The sequence below is a fragment of the Salvelinus namaycush genome, unplaced genomic scaffold (genome assembly GCF_016432855.1).
Source record: "Salvelinus namaycush isolate Seneca unplaced genomic scaffold, SaNama_1.0 Scaffold245, whole genome shotgun sequence".
Taxonomy (NCBI): domain Eukaryota; kingdom Metazoa; phylum Chordata; class Actinopteri; order Salmoniformes; family Salmonidae; genus Salvelinus; species Salvelinus namaycush.
In genome coordinates this window covers 1-7500 of record NW_024059286.1, presented here as the reverse complement: position 1 = coordinate 7500, position 7500 = coordinate 1, and positions in this window count along the sequence as shown.

Below are 7500 nucleotides of genomic sequence, written 5' to 3'. Positions count from 1 at the left end.
TATCACTGCCCGGCCATCCTGAGGTCATCAGGCCGTTCACTTTTGCATTTCTAAAGTATTTAAGAGAATGTACGTTACATTTGCAATATGATGTGATGTTTTTCACTGTTGAAGCACATTGCAAATGCACGTTACATTTGCAAAATGATGTGATGTTTTTCACTGTTGAATCATATTGCAAATACGGCTCCAGTAAAATAAGTCCCTTATATAGGGAATAGGGCCATGGTCTAAAGTAGAGTATTATATAGGGAATAGGGCCCTGGTCTAAAGTAGAGTAGTATATAGGGAATAGGGCCCTGGTCTACAATAGAGTATTATATAGGGAATAGGGCCCTGGTCTAAAGTAGAGTATTATATAGGGAATAGGGCCCTGGTCTAAAGTAGAGTATTATATAGGGAATATGGCCCTGGTCTACAGTAGAGTATTATATAGGGAATAGGGCCCTGGTCTAAAGTAGAGGATTATATAGGGAATAGGGCCCTGGTCTACAATAGAGTATTATATAGGGAATAGGGCCCTGGTCTAAAGTAGAGTATTATATAGGGAATAGGGCCCTGGTCTAAAGTAGAGTATTATATAGGGAATATGGCCCTGGTCTACAGTAGAGTATTATATAGGGAATAGGGCCCTGGTCTAAAGAAGAGGATTATATAGGGAATAGGGCACTGGTCTAAAGTAGAGTAGTATATAGGGAATAGGGCCCTGGTCTAAAGTAGAGGATTATATAGGGAATAGGGCCCTGGTCTAAAGTAGAGGATTATATAGGGAATAGGGCCCTGGTCTACAGTAGAGTATTATATAGGGAATAGGGCCCTGGTCTAAAGTAGAGTATTATATAGGGAATAGGGCCCTGGTCTAAAGTATAGTATTATATAGGGTATAGGCCCCTTGTTTAAAGAAGAGTATTATATAGGGAATAGGGCCCTGGTCTAAAGTAGAGTATTATATAGGGAATAGGGCCCTGGTCTAAAGTAGAGTATTATATAGGGAATAGGGCCCTGGTCTAAAGTAGAGGATTATATCGGGAATAGGGCCCTGGTCTACAGTAGAGTATTATATAGGGAATAGGGCCCTGGTCTAAAGTAGAGGATTATATAGGGAATAGGGCCCTGGTCTACAGTAGAGGATTATATAGGGAATAGGGCCCTGGTCTAAAGTAGAGTATTATATAGGGAATAGGGCCATGGTCTTAAGAAGAGTATTATATAGGGAATAGGGCCATGGTCTAAAGTAGAGTATTATATAGGGAATAGGGCCCTGGTTTACAGTAGAGTATTATATAGGGAATAGGGCCCTTGTCTAAAGTAGAGTATTATATAGGGAATAGGGCCCTGGTCTAAAGTAGAGTATTATATAGGGAATATGGCCCTGGTCTAAAGTAGCGTATTATATAGGGAATAGGGCCCTGGTCTAAAGTAGAGGATTATATAGGGAATAGGGCCCTGGTCTACAGTAGAGGATTATATAGGGAATAGGGCCCTGGTCCAAAGTAGAGTATTATATAGGGAATAGGGCCATGGTCTTAAGAAGAGTATTATATAGGGAATAGAGCCATGGTCTAAAGTAGAGTATTATATAGGGAATAGGGCCCTGGTTTACAGTAGAGTATTATATAGGGAATAGGGCCCTTGTCTAAAGTAGAGTATTATATAGGGAATAGGGCCCTGGTCTAAAGTAGAGTATTATATAGGGAATATGGCCCTGGTCTAAAGTAGAGTATTATATAGGGAATAGGGCCCTGGTCTACAGTAGAGTATTATATAGGGAATAAGGCTCTGGTCTAAAGTAGAGTATTATATAGGGAATAGGGCCCTGGTCTAAAGTAGACTATTATATAGGGAATAGGGCCATGGTCTAAAGTACAGGATTTTATAGGGAATAGGGCCCTGGTCTAAAGTAGAGTATTATATAGGGAATAGGGCCCTGGTCTACAGTAGAGTATTATATAGGGAATAGGGCCCTGGTCTAAAGTAGAGTAGTATATAGGGAATAGGGCCATGGTCTAAAGTAGAGTATTATATAGGGAATAGGGCCCTGGTCTACAGTAGAGTATTATATAGGGAATAGGGCCCTGGTCTAAAGTAGAGTATTATATAGGGAATAGGGCCCTGGTCTAAAGTAGAGTATTATATAGGGAATAGGACCCTGGTCTAAAGTAGAGTATTATATAGGGAATATGGCCCTGGTCTAAAGTAGAGTATTATATAGGGAATAGGGCCCTGGTCTAAAGTAGAGTATTATATAGGGAATAGGGCCCTGGTCTAAAGTAGAGGATTGTATAGGGAATAGGGCCATGGTCTAAAGTAGAGTATTTTATAGGGAATAGGGCCCTTGGTCTAAAGTAGAGTATTATATAGGGAATAGGGCCCTGGTCTAAAGTAGAGGATTATATAGGGAATAGGGCCCTGGTGTAAAGTAGCGTATTATATAGGAAATAGGGCCCTGGTCTAAAGTAGAGGATTATATAGGGAATAGGGCCCTGGTCTACAGTAGAGTATTATACAGGGAATAGGGCTCTGGTCTAAAGTAGAGTATTATATAGGGAATAGGGCCCTGGTCTTAAGTAGAGTATTATATAGGGAACAGGGCCATGGTCTAAAGTAGAGTATTATATAGGGAATAGGGCCCTGGTCTAAAGTAGAGTATTATATAGGGAACAGGGCCCTGGTCTTAAGTAGAGTATTTTATAGGGAACAGGGCCCTGGTCTAAAGTAGAGTATTATATAGGGAATAGGGCCCTGGTCTAAAGTATAGTATTATATAGGGAATAGGGCCCTGGTTTACAGAAGAGTATTATATAGGGAATAGGGCCCTGGTCTAAAGTAGAGTATTATATAGGGAATAGGGCCCTGGTCTAAAGTAGAGTATTATATAGGGAATATGGCCCTGGTCCAAAGTAGAGTAGTATATAGGGAATAGGGCCCTGGTCTAAAGTAGAGTAGTATATAGGGAATAGGGCCCTGGTCTACAATAGAGTATTATATAGGGAATAGGACCCTGGTCTAAAGTAGAGTATTATATAGGGAATAGGGCCCTGGTCTAAAGTAGAGTATTATATAGGGAATAGGGCCATGGTCTAAAGTAGAGTATTATATAGGGAATAGGGCCCTGGTCTTAAGTAGAGTATTATATAGGGAATAGGGCCCTGGTCTAAAGTAGAGTATTATATAGGGAATAGGGCCCTGGTCTAAAGTAGAGTATTATATAGGGAATAGGGCCCTGGTCTAAAGTAGAGTATTATATAGGGAATATGGCCCTGGTCCAAAGTAGAGTAGTATTTAGGGAATAGGGCCCTGGTCTAAAGTAGAGTAGTATATAGGGAATAGGGCCCTGGTCTACAATAGAGTATTATATAGGGAATAGGGCCCTGGTCTAAAGTAGAGTATTATATAGGGAATAGGGCCCTGGTCTAAAGTAGAGTATTATATAGGGAGTAGGGCCCTGGTCTTAAGTAGAGTATTATATAGGGAATAGGGCCCTGTTCTAAAGTAGAGTATTATATAGGGAATAGGGCCATGGTCTAAAGTAGAGTATTATATAGGGAAAAGGGCCCTGGTCTAAAGTAGAGTATTATATAGGGAATAGGGCCCTGGTCTACAGTAGAGTATTGTATAGGGAATAGGGCCCTGGTCTAAAGTAACGTATTGTATAGGGAATAGGGCCCTGGTCTAAAGTAGAGGATTATATAGGGAATAGGGCCCTGGTCTACAGTAGAGGATTATATAGGGAATAGGGCCCTGGTCTAAAGTAGAGTATTATATAGGGAATAGGGCCATGGTCTAAAGTAGAGTATTATATAGGGAATAGGGTCCTGGTCTTAAGTAGAGTATTATATAGGGAATAGGGCCCTGGTCTAAAGTAGAGTATTATATAGGGAATAGGGCCCTGGTCTAAAGTAGAGTATTATATAGGGAATAGGGCCCTGGTCTAAAGTAGAGTATTATATAGGGAATATGGCCCTGGTCCAAAGTAGAGTAGTATTTAGGGAATAGGGCCCTGGTCTAAAGTAGAGTAGTATATAGGGAATAGGGCCCTGGTCTACAATAGAGTATTATATAGGGAATAGGGCCCTGGTCTAAAGTAGAGTATTATATAGGGAATAGGGCCCTGGTCTAAAGTAGAGTATTATATAGGGAGTAGGGCCCTGGTCTTAAGTAGAGTATTATATAGGGAAAAGGGCCCTGTTCTAAAGTAGAGTATTATATAGGGAATAGGGCCATGGTCTAAAGTAGAGTATTATATAGGGAAAAGGGCCCTGGTCTAAAGTAGAGTATTATATAGGGAATAGGGCCCTGGTCTACAGTTGAGTATTATATAGGGAATAGGGCCCTGGTCTAAAGTAACGTATTGTATAGGGAATAGGGCCCTGGTCTAAAGTAGAGGATTATATAGGGAATAGGGCCCTGGTCTACAGTAGAGGATTATATAGGGAATAAGGCCCTGGTCCAAAGTAGAGTATTATATAGGGAATAGGGCCCTGGTCTAAAGTAGAGTATTATATAGGGAATAGAGCCATGGTCTAAAGTAGAGTATTATATAGGGAATAGGGCCCTGGTTTACAGAAGAGTATTATATAGGGAATAGGGCCCTTGTCTAAAGTAGAGTATTATATAGGGAATAGGGCCCTGGTCTAAAGTAGAGTATTATATAGGGAATATGGCCCTGGTCTAAAGTAGAGTATTATATAGGGAATAGGGCCCTGGTCTACAGTAGAGTATTATATAGGGAATAAGGCTCTGGTCTAAAGTAGAGTATTATAAAGGGAATAGGGCCCTGGTCTAAAGTAGACTATTATATAGGGAATAGGGCCCTGGACTAAAGTACAGGATTTTATAGGGAATAGGGCCCTGGTCTAAAGTAGAGGATTATATAGGGAATAGGGCCCTGGTCTAAAGTAGAGGATTATATAGGGAATAGGGCCCTGGTCTACAGTAGAGTATTATATAGGGAATAGGGCTCTGGTCTAAAGTAGAGTATTATATAGGGAATAGGGCCATGGTCTTAAGTAGAGTATTATATAGGGAATAGGGCCCTGGTCTAAAGTAGAGTATTATATAAGGAATAGGGCCCTGGTCTTAAGTAGAGTATTTTATAGGGAAAAGGGCCCTGGTCTAAAGTAGGATATTATATAGGGAATAGGGCCCTGGTCTAAAGTAGAGTATTATATAGGGAATAGGGCCCTGGTCTAAAGTATAGTATTATATAGGGAATAGGGCCCTGGTTTACAGAAGAGTATTATATAGGGAATATGGCCCTGGTCTAAAGTAGAGTATTATATAGGGAATAGGGCCCTGGTCTAAAGTAGAGTATTATATAGGGAATAGGGCACTGGTCTACAGCAGAGTATTATATAGGGAATAGGGCCCTGGTCTAAAGTAGAGTATTATATAGGGAATAGGGCCCTGGTCTTAAGTAGAGTATTATATAGGGAATAGGGCCCTGGTCTAAAGTAGAGTATTGTATAGGGAATAGGGCCATGGTCTAAAGTAGAGGATTGTATAGGGAATAGGGCCATGGTCTAAAGTAGAGGATTGTATCGGGAATAGGGCCCTGGTCTACAGTGGAGTATTATATAGGGAATAGGGCCCTGGTCTAAAGTAGAGTATTATATAGGGAATAGGGCACTGGTCTACAGTAGAGTATTATATAGGGAATAGGGCCCTGGTCTACAGTAGAGTATTATATAGGGAATAGGGCCCTGGTCTAAAGTAGAGTATTATATAGGGAATATGGCCCTGGTCCAAAGTAGAGTAGTATATAGGGAATAGGGCCCTGGTCTAAAGTAGAGTAGTATATAGGGAATAGGGCCCTGGTCTAAAGTAGAGTATTTTATAGGGAATAGGGCCCTGGTCTAAAGTAGAGTATTATATAGGGAATAGGGCCCTGGTCTAAAGTAGAGGATTATATAGGGAATAGGGCCCTGGTCTAAAGTAGCGTATTATATAGGGAATAGGGCCCTGGTCTAAAGTAGAGGATTATATAGGGAATAGGGCCCTGGTCTACAGTAGAGTATTATATAGGGAATAGTGCTCTGGTCTAAAGTAGAGTATTATATAGGGAATAGGGCCCTGGTCTAAAGTAGAGTATTATATAGGGAATAGGGCCCTGGTCTTAAGTAGAGTATTATATAGGGAATAGGGCCATGGTCTAAAGTAGAGTATTATATAGGGAATAGGGCCATGGTCTAAAGTAGAGTATTATATAGGGAATAGGGCCCTGGTCTAAAGTAGAGTATTATATAGGGAATAGGGCCCTGGTCTTAAGTAGAGTATTTTATAGGGAACAGGGCCCTGGTCTAAAGTAGCATATTATATAGGGAATAGGGCCCTGGTCTAAAGTAGAGTATTATATAGGGAATAGGGCCCTGGTCTAAAGTATAGTATTATATAGGGAATAGGGCCCTGGTTTACAGAAGAGTATTATATAGGGAATAGGGCCCTGGTCTAAAGTAGAGTATTATATAGGGAATAAGGCACTGGTCTATAGTAGAGTATTATACAGGGAATAGGGCCCTGGTCTACAGTAGAGTATTATATAGGGAATAGGGCCCTGGTCTAAAGTAGAGTATTATATAGGGAATATGGCCCTGGTCCAAAGTAGAGTAGTATATAGGGAATAGGGCCCTGGTCTAAAGTAGAGTAGTATATAGGGAATAGGGCCCTGGTCTACAATAGAGTATTATATAGGGAATAGGGCCCTGGTCTAAAGTAGAGTATTATATAGGGAATAGGGCCCTGGTCTAAAGTAGAGTATTATATAGGGAATAGGGCCCGGGTCTTAATTAGAGTATTATATAGGGAATAGGGCCCTGTTCTAAAGTAGAGTATTATATAGGGAATAGGGCCATGGTCTAAAGTAGAGTATTATATAGGGAAAAGGGCCATGGTCTAAAGTAGAGTATTATATAGGGAATAGGGCCCTGGTCTACTGTAGAGTATTATATAGGGAATAGGGCCCTGGTCTAAAGTAGAGTATTATATAGGGAATAGGGCCCTGGTCTACAGTAGAGTACTATATAGGGAATAGGGCCCTGGTCTAAAGTAGAGTAGTATATAGGGAATAGGGCCATGGTCTAAAGTAGAGTATTATATAGGGAATAGGGCCCTGGTCTACAGTAGAGTATTATATATGGAATAGGGCTCTGGTCTTAAGTAGAGTATTTTATAGGGAACTGGGCCCTGGTCTAAAGTAGCATATTATATAGGGAATAGGGCCCTGGTCTAAAGTAGAGTATTATATAGGGAATAGGGCCCTGGTCTAAAGTATAGTATTATATAGGGAATAGGGCCCTGGTTTATAGAAGAGTATTATATAGGGAATAGGGCCCTGGTCTAAAGTAGAATTATTACATTAGGGAATAGGGCCCTGTCTAAAGTCGGAGTATTATATAGGGAATATGGCCCTGGTCTAAAGTAGAGTATTATATAGGGAATAGGCCCCTGGTCTACAGTAGAGTATTATATAGGGAATAGGGCTCTGGTCTAAAGTAGAGTATT